Source organism: Pleurodeles waltl, chromosome 12 (genome assembly GCF_031143425.1).
Source record: "Pleurodeles waltl isolate 20211129_DDA chromosome 12, aPleWal1.hap1.20221129, whole genome shotgun sequence".
Classification (NCBI taxonomy): domain Eukaryota; kingdom Metazoa; phylum Chordata; class Amphibia; order Caudata; family Salamandridae; genus Pleurodeles; species Pleurodeles waltl.
In genome coordinates this window covers 294,235,645-294,255,323 of record NC_090451.1, presented here as the reverse complement: position 1 = coordinate 294,255,323, position 19,679 = coordinate 294,235,645, and positions in this window count along the sequence as shown.

Below are 19,679 nucleotides of genomic sequence, written 5' to 3'. Positions count from 1 at the left end.
AAAAATATTAAAGACTGTACTAAGATGCTGAAACCCCAATGTTTTATGCAATGCTTCAATCAAAGCATGAACTATCTAACGTTGACTTTCATAAACTAAAATCTATTATAGGGAAAATCAACTCCTCACACAAAACTGAAGATGTTATATATTTGAGGAATATAAATGAAAAGAGTCACATGTCTAGGAACATTCACAAATTACTGTGGAAATTAAATAACAAATTAACCAAATAACTGAATGAAAAATGAGGAATTTTCTCCTGGAAATGAATGTTGGTCCACCTTCTGAACAGTAATAGTATTTCATAAGTTACAATTTCATCTACAACACAAGATATCACTACTGCTATACCAATGCATATACTGGGCTATTCATAAAAGTCACTGTGCATCCACCAAATTGTATAAACAAGGCTTAATTGACTCCCCATTTTGTTTGAGTATTGAACATAAACAAGTGAACCTGAAACATGCTTTTTTATTGTACTAATATTAGGAAACTCTGGTCTGAAATAGATACTGAAATTGCTGATATATTCAAATTGAACATTTCATTTAATTTCATGTTGTTTCATATAAAATGTAATAAAAATATTTGAAAACCAAAAATATATCAAGAGAAGGTAAAACTAGACATTAAGGAAGGTATGCCATCACAGTGAACAATTACCACAACACTGTTTTTACTGTTTAAGAAAAATCTTTATTTTCTAGAAACAGACTAGCTATGAATAATAGCACTTTTCATACCTAGTGTGGAAAAATCCTATTCTCATCCCTAAACATTATTTTCCACTTAGTTTTTGAAAAATCGTATCTATCGATGTAGAATTTTGTGCTGCTTTTTTAAGCTAAAGCGGCGCAAACTTACAAAATACAATTGTGGGCAGGGCATTATGGGGCACTCACCATGGGCATGCATGTAAGATGATCCGCTCTCCCCCTGCTTCAGGGAGAGCCGCTGTGGCAGTTTCCTTTGTTTCCGCTTCTTTATTGTAGCGTTTGTACTGCGGTTTTATTCCCTTCGGGGAATCTGGTCCCACTCGGACACCCCGCATGCCAATTTCCTTAATTGGAGAGTTGCTCAGGTAGCCCACCCCGCCACTGTCACTGGCTTCCCGCACAGCTAGCACACTTGAATGCTGCCGCGGGTACCAGCACTTTATTCCAGTCTACCCACATCTGCAGGCAGACGCCATTGCTGCTGCTGGACTTCCCACTCCAGTGCGGTCATCTCTGGGCCCAGGGAGATGACCTCTACTTTTTGGGTGAGGCCAACTGTGCTCTCCCATCTCTGCCTTCTTTCAGTGGCCCAGGAATGGGGTCCTGAGTCCCCTTCTCTCCTACAGTGGGAGCCTGACAGCACTCCCCCGGCCAGTGTCTTCCTGGGGCCCAGCGATGGGGTCCTAGGCCCCATCCGCTTTTCCAGTGAGGAGAGCAACAGTGCTCTTACTCTTCCGTCTTCTTGCTGAGGTCCAGGAATACAGTCCTCAGCCCCTTCTCCTCTTCAGGGGCGAGCACAATGGTGCTTCCCCTGATCTGCTTTTAGTTTCATGGCAGAAGCCCCCGGGCCCTGGCCCACTGTGGGGGCATTGATGAGAACAGCGACAGAGCCCCACATGCTCCATTGCCGAAAGTTGGTCCAAGGTTGCTTCTCTTTGAACTGACATATCTCAGGTCCTGCTGGGCCATTTGGGATGATGTTTTTTTTTTTCCTCCTCATGTTGAGCTCTTGCCATCTGATGTACTTTCTGTAGACTTCCTGGTCTCCAAATCACAAACTTTATAGGGAAAAAGTTTCTCTGTCTCCCGGCACCAGCCTTTCACCTGTGTTCTCCTCAGGGCCTCTCCTCTTTGCGCAGAGCCGAGTCTTTCCCCCAACTGGTCCTGGGGCCAATCAGAAGCAGAGTCCTTGATCCAGAAGGCAGTCAGTGGGTTCTTCCTACCAACTGTTTATGGCGACAGCCTCCAGTTCCAGTGTTTGTCAGAAAAGCACATCCAAGAGAGAGATCTCTCCCCTGTGCAGACCCTTTTGAGTGGGGGTGGGAAAGTTCAGGAGGGCTGCGTCTCTAGCCCATTCTGATATGCTACATCACGTCTCTGTCCCTGTCCCAACCTGCCTGCACAGTCTTCTGGGATAGCTCAAGATGGCATCACCCTGGAGTCACTTGCCTCATGTGCCATAGGGGTTTCAGCTCCACCCCTCACTGACATCACTCACAGGCCCTTCCCTAAGCAAATCTTCAAAGGAGCCCCACTCTGGCTGTGGACTCCCCCATTTGTTGAATGGCCAGGGACAGGCCCTTTTCCTGTCATGGTATGACAACTGGCTGATTGATGCAGAGCAATTCACCCAATCTGTTCTTTCTTCAGAGCTGACTTAAGCACTGTTAATTGCTTCATTTGATAGGTAAGGCGCTTGTTCCTCCACCCCATGGGAAAAGTAATTAATCCAGCTGGCAGGGTCACAAAAGGCCTCGACACTGATCCTGACCTGAGTCAGAAAAAATATGACATTCCTGGATGACCGACAATCTGTACAGATGTGCTTTTGTACTTCAAAGAAGTGTTCTTTTCACGTAGGTTACAGTGTACATTGGTATGACCTTGGAGTCTGAGGACCCTAGGGAAATGGAGTTATGCTCAATACAGTAAAGCACACTGACTTTCCCTACATGTGTACACCCACATTATAAGTCCAACTCCAGGTCACCACCCACTCTGCATAGTCCCTTTTGCGCCAGGCTACCTGTGTGCCATGCTTGGGTGGCACACAAATGGAGATTCCCATGTGCAGGCCACACACCTGTGCACACATGTGCATGTGTGTGCACATGTGTTCACCTGTAACCAGCCATGTGTCTCTTACCATTACTGCATCACAGCAGCCGTGTCTTAAGAGACATGCACTGGCAGTAAATAGGCAAAGTCCATTTTACCATGTGTTTACCATTGGTGAATCACAGATTATGAGGCTCTCCCATAGTAAAAGGTAAAAAATCAGGTAATCAGAAAGCAAACAATCTGGGCTGATCAGATGGAAAGAACCACCTTCTTCTCACAAGTGGTTTATAACTGGTTTGCCTCTCAGGCTGGTCCAGGGACTGACTACACATCCTTGGGAGACTTGATAATGACCCTCTTCTTGGACTGGCAGCAGAAAGGCAAGAGTTGTGTGAATGGTTAGCCATCTTGGGAAGGGGCAGATTCAGCTAGCAGGTAAAAGAACAGCTTTCACAGCTCTTCCTTTGAACTGGTCAAAATGGGCTGTTAGGTACTGCAAGTATTGATCCTCAGAGCCATCCTACAATTTCTGATCCTCACCTTCGGAAGACAGGAAACCTAGATTTAGGACAGAGAAGAGGACTCTTCATCTACATAGGGGATGTGACTGGTGGGAGGACCAGACCAAGGATTCTGCCAGTGGAAGTGGATAAGGGCCATCTTGGTTGAGGGAATCTTGGAAGTTTGGAAGTAAGGAAGTATTAGAAAAGGAAGTAATGCTGCTAAAAGTAGGCAAGGTTATTGAAGGGAATTCTCTGGTCACTGGCTAGTGCACAACATAAGGCTGCCACCTCATCACCTCCTGCTTATAATGTTCCTGGACCTCGGACACTGTAGAAGGAAGACTCTTCTTGACTGCTGGGAGAAGAAGACACAAGAACTTTACACTCCTATTGGCAATGCCCTCTATTACGGTATCTCTATGCATCTCCTTCACAGACTTGTGGCCATCCAGAACACTGCAGCAAGACTCATCCTCAAGCTCCTCCAACGGACCCACATCTCTGTCGCTTCATGGAGTTCCATTGGCTCCCACTTCAGAAGAGATGCCAATTCAAGCTACTGACCCACCCATACAAGGCCCATCACAACTTAGGACCAGCGTACATCAACCTCGGCCTGAACTTCTACCAAACAGCCAGACAACTTTAATCCGCCTCACTAGGGTTCGTCCACACTCCACACATCTACAGAAGCACAAGTGGAGGATACTCCTTCTCCTACCTCACAGAAAAAGCTGGGAACAACCGTCCCCGCAGCTCTGCACCTCCCCATTTTTACTTGCATTCTGAAAAGCACTCAAGAACTGTCTTTTCGGCTGAGCCTATCACACCTTGCAAGAACATGTATACCCTCTTGGGTGATTAGCTGTGCTGTACAAATTGACTGATTAATTGATGTAGGGACTAAAACTGCTTTTCAAGGGTCAAATCTTTGGCCTCCTGTTACCATCTACAGGGACACAAATAAGAAAAAGAGAATAAGGCTCAGCTGACCCTTGTGGAAGTTATCTCACAGAAGTGCTGGCTGGAGAGAGACAGGGATCCTAGAATGTTTCATAATTTCATTTTCTTACTGATTTTAGGAGCTAATTCAGCCTCATGCAAAGTCATCTAGCTCAGTCCTTCTTAAACACTATGTGACTATGCATTACTAAGAGTAACTGAACTACAGGGCTGAGCACACTTTAGATTTGAAAAGAGACTACTGGAACTGCACCATTGTACAAGTTTTAATAATGTTTTAACCACACAGACATTGACACGGCAGAGTAAAAATGTATCAACTTGGCATTCATGACACAAGATATAATTTGCCAAATGTGCAAACTTAATTTTTGACAGCCATAATCAAATGACCATTTAGTTTGACTGAGCATGCATTACTTAAGCCCTGCATTCAGCATCACCATTTAGAAATGGTGTGAATGGTTACATTACTACAAAATAATACATGAGTAGGATTATTCAAAGACTAGCCTCAAAGAGATTTCCCTGATCATAGTCATTATGTATTGCTGCAATCTACCCCACCACAGTTAATGAAGGAATAACGAGAAATAAAATTTGTGGAAATCAACACTACCATCTGTCATGATTGGGAGAAATGCTGCAATGATTTGCTCTACCCTAGCCTTCCATTGTAAAAAGGGCATGTCATTTATTTTCTGATTTATTGTGACCAGGAAAGGGGGGGAATATATGCATACATTAACATTCAATTGCATTGTATGAGCATGTTTGTTTAAATTAAAAAACAACAGTCAAGTTTTAGGATTATTAACTAGAAATGTTTTAGTCCAAATCTCTCTTCCTTCCCTTGGTGCTTTCCTACAAGTGTAAGGTGAGCGAGGTCCCCTGACAGGCACTGTTCTCTTCCATCTATATAGTTGTTTTTTTCTTAACTCATATGCCACTTTCCTTAGCAGGACCCCACACTTCATCACGTCCTTCATGCCATCATGTTCAGCGTATCCAAACCTACAATGTGAAGTGAGCATTGCAAAGACTTCATTCTGAAAGAATGAATCAGAGTAATGAGATTTCCTGCAAATACCTTTAATAATACCATCTCATCTCCTTCCCAGTTCCAGAGAGTATAAAAAAGCTACAATTTCCAGCCATGATTTCAGACAAAGACCATATGTACCATTACAGGATGTGATCACAAACATGGGTTCAAAGACCAACAAAGTAATTCACAATAATAATACAGAAGTATATTTTTTAATCCTAAGCTTACTTTTCTTGAAACCTCCACTTCCAAACTGTAGTAATGAATGAAGTTGGCTGGAAGCATCACTATAGACAATAACAGAGCCTCCATCAAAGCTACTGAAACTGGTATTGGTGGTACTCCTGGTTGAACAAAAGGAGCACTTTAATTCTAGCTCACACCATATTGATGAGTATTTTAATTAAAAGAGTGTACAAAGAGGGTTTGTGATCCTGCTCAATGGGTTCAAAATTAGAATAAAAGACTGTTGCATTTACAAATCAGCCCAAGTCATTCCTCGTCCATGTTTGCTGCTTGACATACATTCATAAACTGATTTGATACCTCAGTCAGAGCAAAAACTCTGAATAACAGACTGGAAATTCAGTTGAGGTAACCATAACTATAACAGCTGAATTTCTATGGTTTTGTTTGAGCAAATTTACAACCTAACTATAATGTCCCTGTAAATATTGTTTTTTAAGTAAATTTCCATGTTTTTTTTAGAATGCACAAACTTTAATATAACCAGTGCCACGCACAGCCAAAGGCTGTACACGGCAGGGGCTGGCCCATGGCCAGACCTTGCAGCAAACCCTCCTGCAAGCACCCAAACCCAAGTGCACAGCCTTTGGCTGTGCACAGCATGAGGTTGAATGCAGTGGGTGGGGTTTTTTAATCAGTTTTTTTCTGGTTCTGCCAATCCACCACTGGATCTACGAGTCCACAGATCAGATTAAAAAAATAATTTGTAAGAGATCCTCTATGTTTCTTATGGAGGCAGGATACCTGTATCCTGACCCCTTATGTTTTTATGCACTCCTCTTTTCCCACTCCCAAGCCGAATCAACAAACAAAGTGGCAGCTGCAACTTGTCTGTCATATTGCGGCCAGCCAATCAGGGCCTTGCTTTTCCTCTGGATCTGGACCTGGAAGAACTGCGTCCCTACGTATCTATGTTTTTTAAACTCTAATATCTCAGACACTCCTGAACGTATTAACATCAAATCACAGAAAGCATGCTTTCTTGACCGAGAGCTAGCTTTCTGCCAAATTTGGTGTAATTCTGTTCAGTGGTTCGGGCTGTAGTCAAGTTAAAAAATGTGAAAAATGCCATTGATGTCAAATGGGGAAAAAGTGCTTGGGACATCCCCTGTTTCTTAGTCCCACTTGACGGATCACCCCGAATCCTCCAAAGCTGCAGCTGAACTGACCAAAGTATAAGTTTTGAAAATGTCATGAATATTCATGAAACAGCGCCAAAGTTATTTCCAAAACAAAAAATCTATGGAAAAAAGGTCCTAACTAGAACTACCTAGTGGTGACTGCCACTCATATATATATATATAATAATACTTTACAAAATACTCTACCCAGTTTATAATGAGTGACACTATCGGGGAGGATAGCAATTGATTCATTTTTCCATTCTGAAGCGGTTGAAAAGCTCTGAAGCATTTGGTCCACCTGGGACCTTGCTGATGTGACAAAATGTAGCAAAACATGTGATAAGGGTTGCTTCTGCTCATTCCAGGTTGGCTTGGATGGTATTATACAAATCCAAAGCTGTAATGCTGTGGCTGGAGTAGAGAAAGGCTTTTGTCACTTTGCAGCTCGGAGAGGATGGTACTGTGTCGATGGTATGCCTAAAGATTTTGCTATACAAATTGCATAAGCATTTATATCTTTCTATCTCAGCATAGATAGCATTGTGCTAATCCTATGCTTGAAACATTTGTTGGAAAAACAGACATTTGAGATGAGAAAATCTAAAGTGTCGGTGGTGTTGCAGGGTGCTCCTTACTCTGGAGCTGCTCCCCATCTAAACTTGGAAACTTCCCAGTGTTCTCTTCTTTTTTGCATAATTTATGCAGCACTCTAACCCTGAAAGGGTTGTGGTTTGATATATATATATATATATATATGTAAAAATATATATATATATTTACTAGAAAATACCTAAAGTTACAGGTAAGTAATAGATAAGTTCAGATTTTACACACATAAAACCATAGAAATTCAGCAGTGAAAGTTATACTTACCTCAAGAAACTATAACTCATGGTATAAGGTAACTATAACTCGTACCCCTGCACAGCCTGTGCTCTGGATGGAATTACACCAAATTTGGCAGAAAGCTAGCTTTTGGTCTAGAAAGTGTGCTTTTTGTGATTTTATGTTAGTCTGTTCAGTAGTTTTAGAGATATTAAAGGAAAATGAAATATACATCTCTAGAGGGCACGGATCCGTCTGCAGTGGATCCCCAGGTTCACACGCCAAAGCAAGAATCTGATTGGCTGACTGTTGGAACTGGCCTCTTTTGCAGGGTCATCCCCAAGCTTTTTGCCTCCTTCCTCCTGTTTTTTCTGACCTGTTTTTGTTGACTCTAGGACTCAAGGCTCCTTACCACTGCTAACCAGTGCTAAAGTGCATATGCTCTTTGTCTAAATTGTATAAGTGATTGGTTTAGCTGTGATTGTCATATCTGATTTGCCAGTAAGTCACTAGTAAAGAACACCAGAGGTGCCTAGGGCCTGTAAATCAAATGTTATTATTAGGCCTGTAGCACTGATTGTTTCTCCCACGTGAGTAGCCCTGCAAACCTGCCTCAGACCTGTCATTGCAGCATCTGTGTATGCAGTTTAAATGGCCAGGGCCAAACCTTCCCTTTCACTACATGTAAGTCACCCCTAGGTAGGCCCAAGGCAGATCCATGGGTAGGGTGCAGTGTATTTAAAAGGTAAGACATGTAGTAGTGTATTTTACATGCCCTGATAGTGACATACTCCTACATTTGTTTTTCACTATTGCAAGGCCTATCTCTCCCATAGGGTTACATGGGGATTGCCTTGAAATATATTCTAATTGAAGTTGCCCATTGGGAACAGATACAGATTTGGGGTTAGGAGTCTCTGAACTTACAATTTAAAAATACATCTATTGGTAATGTTGGTTTAGATTGTAAGTTTGCAAATGCCACTTTTAGAAAGTGCAAAAAAAACAGATGATGGACAGAATGCTGAACAATGCCAACATTCATCCCCAGTCACAAAGATCTGGGTTTAATCCATAGTTTTTTTGCTCACCACTCCACCCCAGTTTGGACCCAGCCATGTGCAAATCAGTTTCGACCCTGTTCCCCATGGACTGGACTTTGCTTTCTGAAATTCTGCTTGTGAAGTTTCTCTAAGGGCTTGGAATGAGCTTGCCCACTGTTCTGAAGTCTCAGGTCCATCAGAGACTTCATCTACCAGCACCTGGGCTCTCTTGCTGAGACCCCTACCTTGTCAAGTGGTTCCACATCCAGTCCCTAGGCCCTTGAAAGAGACGCTAATGAACCCAAGGTGAAGATCCACACTAGCGCATCGAAGAGCTTGAATATAGGAAGAAAGTAAGATGTTGATGCTTTTAGCATTAAGACCTATTTGGGTATATTCATTACATCCTTGAATATCAAGTTTGCAATATTAAATGTCTCATTTATTATAACCAATGCTTGTTGATTATGCACATTGTATCCCACCTACTAAACATGTGCCAACCCTAACTCCCAAAACAAGTGTTCTTCACAATGTGATCTTTATTGAACATGTGCCACAATCAAGAGGATAATTGTTAATTTCCTTAACAATCAATCAACTGCTAAAAGGCAGATGTGTACATTTGATTTTTTAAGGATGCTTGTGAGTCTGAGTCCTTGCTTGGCTTCATACCTATTGCTCTGCTCACCTGTTTCCAGTCAAGTGAAGTTCCTTGTTCTCCAGCCTGCCTCCACTTGAGTTCCTGTGCATGTCAAGTTCCTTGTCCTCAAGCCAGCCTCAAGTCTAGTTCCAGTGTCCCTCGTTCTCCGACCAGCTTCAAGTCAAGTTCTAGCATTTCTCTTCCTCCGGAAAGCCCCCAGCTGAGTTCCGGTGATCCTCACCGTATGGTCGGCTTCCTGTTGAGTCCCGGCTCTCCTCTTCTGTCTTCTGCCAACAATCTCTTATTTCCTGTAAAAGAGGGAAAATAAGAAAGGTGAGAAACCCAGTGTGGGTTCTTCTGAAATTTTCAACCAAGTAAGTTAATTTTAAGGTAAAGAAAGATTAATCGGTTAATTGAAACAAAACAGCTCTGTCTTTTAAATAATTTATGGCAATAAGAACTAGTGTGAATTATCCTTTGGGTCGAAATCCAAGATACTGCTAAATAGACATTAAAGAGAGACGTATTTCCTGTAACAAGCACTTACCTCAGAATTAGGAGAGTGGAAATAGAGCAAGTTTATAAAAACTATTAATAGCAAGGGATTACACCAGAACACAAAGAAGCCTTTTAGTCAAGTTGATTGTTTTTGAGTTTGGACTTTTCTTCAGAGACTCTGAAACTATTGTAAAAAGAGGAAAGGACGTGTTCAGCCTTATAGAAAGGTATGCATAATGTATCAACAATAACTGACATTATGTAATGTACAATAGTTCATGCAAGTTCAATGTATTAATTAATTATTTCTTTTGCAGACCAGAATCCTAAAAAAACAAGAACCCGGTATTTTGAGAAATCAGAAGTCCTTACTCCCAACACGACATGCAGTCCAGGTACAGCAGTCCGATTTTGCAGTCCATGAATCAGAAGCTGGTATTTTCTCTTTTCTAGTCCCAAAACCCTCTTCCCCTTGAGACTTGCAAGAGGGCAATGTACTCTTTATCGCGGTCACGTTAGTCCTCACTGGGATTGGAAAATTGTCTTCGCCCCATCAGAACGCCTGGAATTCATCTGAGTTGCTTTCAAAGAATATATAAGCACTGGAGCCGAGCAGCAAAAAAATGTTTGTAGTGCCTGCAATGCATCTAAAAACTTGAAGCAGCCCCCACCAAATCGAGGCATCACCACCTCAGCGTGGATTAATCGCTGCTGTGGGTCCAGATTTTTCCTGCATCATCCCCGGGTGTCAAAATCTTCAACCAACGCATCGCTTACCCGGCGGAGAAAAAATCGACGCCGGGCCTCACCTGCGAGTAATGAATCGAAGCATCGCTTGCTTTCAGACACAAGCTCACCCATTCAGCTTTATTTTTGACTCATACCAGGTACTTTGTGCTAAAACAATGCATCCTTTGAGTTCTTTGGATTAAGACTCCTTTTACTTTAAAAATTCATATATTCGCTTGTGTATGTTGGAGGTTTGTTGTTTTGTCTGGTTAGATTTAGATAAATATTGGCTAATTTTATAAACTGGTGTGGAGTCATTTTGTGGTGTTTTCGCTGTGTTATTGTGTGAGTTTGTACATATACTTTACACATTGCCTCTGCGATAAGCCTGACAGCTTGTGTCAAGCTACCATGGGGGTACCTCCCTTACCCTGACTAGAATGAGGGTCCCAACTTGATAGGGTGTAAACTGACTGCCAACTAGAGGCCCCTTTTTAACACTGACCGCAACCTGACAGTAAAGTTGTGGCCGCCACTTTGTTTTATCAGGAAATGGTGCCCGGGGCTAAAATATGGGCTGCAATGGACATATATATATATTATAGTTTCCGAGGCCTGTGGATCCTTCTGTGGGGCTCAGCGAAGCCCCCAGTGTAAATCTGCAGGTGTATTCTTGGATTTTGGGAAATGTCAAAAAAAAAAAATTATACTCACACACCTACTTAGACACCAATACAGACACTCTTCCACACACTCTCACACCCAGACAGATACTCTGACACCAACTCTGACACCCTCATAGAAACTCTTACACCCACTCTCACACCCAGACAGAGACTCTGACATGCATTCTCACACCCAGACACACTCATGCCCACTCAGAAACCCTTTCAGACACTCTTGCATACACTCTCACACTCAGACAGACAATCTCACACCCACTCTCACACCCAAACAGGCACTCCCACATTCACTCTCACACCCAGAAACTCTCACACCCAGACACCATCTAACACCCACTCTCACACCTAGGCATACACTCTCAAACCCAGACACCCTCTCTCACACTCGCACACCCAAACACACCTTCTCACACCCACTCTCACACCCAGACACACACTCTCACACCCACTCTCATACCCAGATGTACACTCTCAATCTCAGAATCAGACACACACTCACACATCCACTCTCAGACTAAGACACACACTCTCACACCAACTCTTAGATACACAGCCACACAGCCTTGTCTGGTTGCAACCTGACAAGGAAAGTTATGGCCACCATTTTGTTGTATTGGGCAAAGGTTCCCCGGCTGGAAATCCGGGGAAATGCCCATGAAGGGTACAGGGTAGATGTTGCCTGGCCCCATGGGGTTGATTTAGGTGTGTAAAATAGAAAATAATGGACATAAAATGCTTGGGGCCATATTAATAGGCCCCTAGCGCCACAGGAGCATCCCTTTTTGTGACGCTCCTGTGGCGCTAAGCACTGTGCCGTATTTACAAGGTGGTGTTAGGCCACTTGTTGTGGCTTAACACCACCTTGTAAATACGGCCCCTTCCCACACAGAACTGTGTGTGGAAGGAGCGTGCAATGGGTGTTGCTGTGGGCATGCCACAGCAACACACATTGCATTTTGATGCTGCCTCAGATTTATGAAATCTCGTAAACCTGAGGCAGTGACAAAATCTAACACCACCCTCAGGGGTGGCGTTAGCAAGGCACAACAAAGAGGATATACTTTATTCCTCCTCATTTTTTTCTTTTTCTATGCATGCTGCATTATGCTGCACACATTGAAAAAGCAAAATGCCAGAAATTATTGTTTATGTGCCGGAAGATGTCCCTTCCTGCACATAAGCAATCATTTGAAAATGACGCTTTGGCACTTCTGTGTGTGCTGCATTGAATGGATACCTTCCTGCACATAAACAATCCCACGCCTCAACACAGACATCCTTGCATGATGGTGCAAGGGTGTCTGCGTTGGTGCTGGCAGCTAAATTTAGCACCAGTGCAGGGGGAAACGCAGGGATGCACCGTATTCCCTGAAATACGGCGCATCCTTGCATTTCTAAAGTGACACAGAGCGGCTTGCTAATTTTGTCACAGCACCGCGCTGCACCACTTTTTTTTAAATCGGGCCCATCGTTTTTTAATGGTTTCTGAGATCCACGGTTCACCTGCGGGGCTCAGTGTGGCCCCCAGTGTAAATCTGCTGGTTGGTCCATAGATTTCAAGAAACCTCAAAAATATGTATGTATATATATATATACAGAGAGTGCAGAATTATTAGGCAAGTTGTATTTTTGAGGATTAATATTATTATTGAACAACAACCATGTTCTCAATGAACCCAAAAAACTCATTAATATCAAAGCTGAATATTTTTGGAAGTAGTTTTTAGTTTGTTTTTAGTTTTAGCTATGTTAGGGGGATATCTGTGTGTGCAGGTGACTATTACTGTGCATAATTATTAGGCAACTGAACAAATATAAATATATACCCATTTCAATTATTTATTATTACCAGTGAAACCAATATAACATCTCAACATTCACAAATATACATTTCTGACATTCAAAAACAAAACAAAAACAAATCAGTGACCAATATAGCCACCTTTCTTTGCAAGGACACTCAAAAGCCTGCCATCCATGGATTCTGTCAGTGTTTTGATCTGTTCACCATCAACATTGCGTGCAGCAGCAACCACAGCCTCCCAGACACTGTTCAGAGAGGTGTACTGTTTTCCCTCCTTGTAAATCTCACATTTGATGATGGACCACAGGTTCTCAATGGGGTTCAGATCAGGTGAACAAGGAGGCCATGTCATTAGATTTCCTTCTTTTATACCCTTTCTTGCCAGCCACGCTGTGGAGTACTTGGACGCGTGTGATGGAGCATTGTCCTGCATGAAAACCATGTTTTTCTTGAAGGATGCAGACTTCTTCCTGTACCACTGCTTGAAGAAGGTGTCTTCCAGGAACTGGCAGGAGGACTGGGAGTTGAGCTTGACTCCATCCTCAACCCTAAAAGGCCCCACAAGCTCATCTTTGATGATACCAGCCCAAACCAGTACTCCACCTCCACCTTGCTGGCGTCTGAGTCGGACTGGAGCTCTCTGCCCTTTACCAATCCAGCCACGGGCCCATCCATCTGGCCCATCAAGACTCACTCTCATTTCATCAGTCCATAAAACCTTAGAAAAATCAGTCTTGAGATATTTCTTGGCCCAGTCTTGACGTTTCAGCTTGTGTGTCTTGTTCAGTGGTGGTCGTCTTTCAGCCTTTCTTACCTTGGCCATGTCTCTGAGTATTGCACACCTTGTGCTTTTGGGCACTCCAGTGATGTTGCAGCTCTGAAATATGGCCAAACTGGTGGCAAGTGGCATCGTGGCAGCTGCACGCTTGACTTTTCTCAGTTCATGGGCAGTTATTTTGCGCCTTGGTTTTTCCACACGCTTCTTGCGACCCTGTTGACTATTTTGAATGAAACGCTTGATTGTTCGATGATCACGCTTCAGAAGCTTTGCAATTTTAAGAGTGCTGCATCCCTCTGCAAGATATCTCACTATTTTTGACTTTTCTGAGCCTGTCAAGTCCTTCTTTTGACCCATTTTGCCAAAGGAAAGGAAGTTGCCTAATAATTATGCACACCTGATATAGGGTGTTGATGTCATTAGACCACACCCCTTCTCATTACAGAGATGCACATCACCTAATATGCTTAATTGGTAGTAGGCTTTCGAGCCTATACAGCTTGGAGTAAGACAACATGCATAAAGAGGATGATGTGGTCAAAATACTCATTTGCCTAATAATTCTGCACTCCCTGTATATATATATATATATATATATATATTTATATATATATATATATATACAAACACACGCACTCGGACACCTTACAGACACTCTTGCACACATCCTCACACCAAGCAGAAACTCTCACATCTACTCTGACACCTAGTCAGTCATTTACTCTTAAACCCATTCTCACACCTAAACACACACTCTCACACCCACCTTCACACCCTGACACTTTCACACCCACTCTCACATCCATACAGACACCCTTGCACACACTATCACACCAAGCAGACACTCTGACATCCACTCTCACACCCAGACACACAGTCTCACACCCAGATACACACTCTCACACCAAGGATCATACTCAGATATACACTCTCACACCCGTGACATGACATGATTGCTAGTTAGAGTGCTTGTGTGTGTGTCAATATGTGTGTTGGTATGTGAGTGGGCATATGAGTGTTTGTGCTGGTGTGTGTGTGCTTGTATAGGAATGTGAGTAGGTGTGTTAGTGGTTGTTTGGTTTTGTGAATGGTTGTGTTTGTGGTACTGTGGAAGATGTCATCAGTGATGCCATTTGAATTGTTATCAGGGATGTCATCAGTGATGTAATATATGAGGTCATAAGCAGTGCACTGTGGGGGTGTAATTTATATTTAGGTAAGGTAACTATAACTGCTGAGTTTCTATAGTTTTATATGCTTGAAATGCCAGCCTTACTATGATGTCCCTGTAACCTTGGTTTTTTTAAGTGAAAAAAAAATATATATTATTTTTTTCACTGAGAAACCAAAGGTTAAAGTAACGTTATAATTAGGTACATGTCAGTGACAACATTGATGTTTTGAACTCAAACTAAAAAAAACCCACAGAGATTCAGCAATTATCGGTTGCAGAGTTAACTATAACTTCTGCCCCCCAAACGCTGCTTATGACCACATATATTACATCACTCATGATGAGGTTCGATGCCATCATTTATAACATCACCAATGCCATCTCAAATTACATAATTGACGATATCACTGATGACATCATCCAAGGTTCTTTTGTACCGATTACTCTATAAACTAGTATGGAATTAGAGGCCTGAAATTAGGTACAAAATAACTCAGAATAATATGAAACACCATTAATGTTATCACAGATGCAACTCCCTTAGGTGTAGCAAGCATGTGTTATCTTCAACATTGACCATATACCATACACTTCATGGGTAGTCTAGTTCACAATAACAATCAATTACAGATAAGTGGGAAACCCTCATTGTACACGGTGTTCAGTATGTAAATGAATGTTCAGACAAAGTCAAATTCCTCAAGATACTCAACATCCTTTGCAATATCAATGCCCTACTATGGACAGCTTTTATCTGTATCACAACCCCAACAGTGACTGAACCTACATTGAGAAATGAAGTTGCTATGAGTAGAAAAGTGGGTTCTGTAAACAGTGTTTATTCTCTGAGAGAGTTTACTCTGGACCACACTGTTTGCAGATAGTGAAAATCTCATGAGAAAAACACCACAGAATATTTAAAAGTATCTTCTAAGAACAGTGTACACTTTTTGCAACACTTGTCAAAAAATACACTGTTCACTTAGAATGACCAAGGTCTGAAGGTGATAAAGATGATACTACCTGCAGCCATCATACTGTGATGAAAACTTTACGGATAGCCCATCTTCTGAAACAAAAGAAGCACATGTACATAAGTTAGTATCGGGTGCACACAGTCATATGTTATGTAGAGATTGTCATGCTGAGATGGTTATGTCTAATAACTCAAGGATGCTTACAATACTTGGTATCTACTATGAAGAATAATTGCCTTGTTGAAAACATATTCTGGAGAACTAGAAAACATGTAAGGGACATATTGGACACAAGCCATCAACTGTCATCGACACACAGAGTTACTCTTTAATACAAAGACTTATAACATGTGCCTCTACACACCTGTAATACATTATAAGCACCCATGAGCTAGACAGGTACTGTATTAAATTTGGTAGAAAAGTAATGTGGTAGTTACCTGCCACTGTGTAAACTAGGAAACAATCTAGCACACTCATTGAATGATGTCATCATTGATGTTAAGCATACACACATAAGATATTGTAATGGCTTAAGTGCCTGCAACTCTTCCTAAGACCTAGGGACATTCATTATTTAAAAGACACTACTATGTTATTAGACATCATTAATCTCTGCCTATATGAAAATATCTTCTATTTGAGAACCAAAACTAAAAATGAATTCAGGGAACTGTGTCGGGTACATGCTTCACCCATATTTATACAAATCTTTTCATGGCCTGATGGGGAGCAGCAGATGATTTGGAGAGAAAACATGGAAAGGTACACAAAAAAATCTAGTAATCTGGCTGAGGTATATTGATGACTTCTTCTTTATATGGAAAGGGTCAGATACAGAGTTAAAGCAAATTATCAAGATATTAAATCAGAATGATTGCATTCTTACTCTAACACTAAACACAAGCCATACCACCTTAGAGTTGCTAAATCTCAAACTTACCATCAAACAAAACCAAACTAAGAATATCCTACACAGAAAAAAGACTGCTAGAATTGTATATCACATTCCCAAGGTGGCCATCTGGGCAATTTCAGATGGAGCACATCTTATAGTGACTTGTTACTGGTGAAATATAACTGAAGCTCTGAATAAACATATATGCTGATATGTAGATTTAATAAATGAGGCTGTTCTAATAAAACAGGCATCTGCGAGAGCAGCTAAGCAATCAAGGGAAATCAGCCTTCATACATTATAACAAACAACAGACCTCCATAATTCATTCAGACACAAGTCTACATCAAATCTGTTTCATCACAACATACGACAAACAAGCTATCTCTTTGTGTGGAATATTTTCTAAACATTGGTACATTTTAAAATGTGAAGATATTTTAAGGTAAGTCATAGGAGTAAACCATTTACATATAGGAATGCACATCCACAAAAGACAAAGTAGTCCACAGTCACTCAGAAAGGAGAACATTTCCAACTTGGTTCACTCCCAAATCAGGAATTTTTTAGCCGTTGTCATTGTAGTCTTTACCAGCACTAGTGTCTCAAAATATAATGTGCAAGACTCAGGCTACAAGAAAACAACCAGAAAAAACATAACTTGCAAATCAGAATTCATAGTGTATGTCATCATATGCCTTGTAGGAAACAATACATAGTCATCACTATTTTTGGAGTGAAAAAAAGAATACTTAAACATTTAAAGAAAATTACAAATAATGATCTTAATTAGAATGCTGCCAAACATTTTATAGAGATGCACAGTAGTATTTGGACAACCTTTAGGTATTGATACTGTGAACAAAAATCCAGAAGGAGGATACAGAATTCTTGTTTGAGAATGGAACAACACCGGTGTGATATAAGTGATGCAAGCTGCTTGTCGTGCGTGTGCTGGTATGAATTTTGACAAAGAACTTTCTGTGCATCTTTAATATTTTATCAGATGTCCTCCTTTGTATAATGAAACTGTTCGAATTTTGGAACTTAGGACATATTGGTTTTATTAGGTAACACACTATGGCCCTCATTCTGACCCTGGCGGTCGGCGGAGAGGCGGCGGTCGGACCGCGAACAGACCGGCGGTATTAAAAATGGCATTCTGACCCTGGCGGGAACCGCCAACACAGCCCGCCAACTTAACACTCCGACCGCCACAGCGGTACAAACAAACAGCGCGGCGGTTCCCGCCAACAGCCCGGCGGCAGACAAAGTACCGCCCACCCTATTACGACCCACCAATCTGCCACCTTTTCCGGGGCGGGAGCACCGCCGATAAGAACACGGCGGAAACAGACTACGAACGGGAAAACGCTCACCTCTACGCACTCCACGCGAGATTCCGGCAGTATGGAGCCAGAGTTACAGGTCATCCCCGCACTCCTATTCCTCCTCATATACCAGGAGCACGCCCGGCGGTGTGGAAGACATCGGTGAGTACTGCACCTACGACACAGGGGAGGGAAAAGATTACCGGCACACACCCACCCACCCACACCCACTACAACACACACATCAATGCATTCCCACAGATCACTGTCACAACCCACAAACCACCCCCCTCCGAAATAATGCAAAGACCAAAAGAAGAGATCATAAACGGCTAGATATATTGAAATATGGACACCAGTAATCCAAATAAATAAATAAACTATGTACAAAATATATACAGCTACTAAATGTAGTCCAACCACTGTCCGTGGATCACAGGGGTCCTGTGCAAAGGGGCAAGGCCCAGTCCCACGACAAGAACTCCACGGAGAGAACACTGCAGGGGCATCAGAAAGAAAATAGGACAGGCACCTCAGGGGGAAGGGAAGGGGGGGCACCTCAGCCACTTGAGTACACGACGCCAGATCCACGAGGGGACTCCATGACCACTGGCCCATCCTGGGGAGTGCAAAGCCACAGTCCATACAGTCCATACAGTGGGTGGCCTGCCCACTGGGCCATCCTGGGGAGAGCAAAGCCACAGTCCATACAGTCCATACAGTGGGTGGCCTGCCCACTGGGCCATCCTGGGGAGAGCAAAGCCACAGTCCATACAGTCCATACAGTGGGTGGCCTGCCCACTGGGCCATCCTGGGGAGAGCAAAGCCACAGTCCATACAGTCCATACAGTGGGTGGCCTGCCCACTGGGCCATCCTGGGGAGAGCAAAGCCACAGTCCATACAGTCCATACAGTGGGTGGCCTGCCCACTGGGCCATCCTGGGGAGAGCAAAGCCACAGTCCATACAGTCCATACAGTGGGTGGCCTGCCCACTGGGCCATCCTGGGGAGAGCAAAGCCACAGTCCATACAGTCCATAACAGACCCCACTGCCACTGGAGGAGGCAAGTTGGCCAGAGGACATCCTGCAGCCCTGCCCGAGATAGATCCTGCCCTGCCACGTCTGCCAAAGGGCCAGCGGTTCTTGCCCTGAAGGGCCCAGTTCAGCGGTTCTTGAGACGGCGGGGCCCAGTTCAGCGGTTCTTGCCCTGAAGGGCCCAGTTCAGCGGTTCTTGAGACGGCGGGGCCCAGTTCAGCGGTTCTTGCCCTGAAGGGCCCAGTTCAGCGGTTCTTGAGACGGCGGGGCCCAGTTCAGCGGTTCTGGAGACGGCGGGGCCCAGTTCAGCGGTTCTTGCCTTGAAGGGCCCAGTTCAGCGGTTCTTGAGACGGCGGGGCCCAGTTCAGCGGTTCTTGAGACGGCGGGCCCAGTTCAGCGGTTCTTGCCTTGAAGGGCCCAGTTCAGCGGTTCTTGAGACGGCGGGGCCCAGTTCAGCGGTTCTTGAGACGGCGGGGCCCAGTTCAGCGGTTCTTGAGACGGCGGGGCCCAGTTCAGCGGTTCTTGAGACGGCGGGGCCCAGTTCAGCGGTTCTTGCCTTGAAGGGCCCAGTTCAGCGGTTCTTGCCTTGA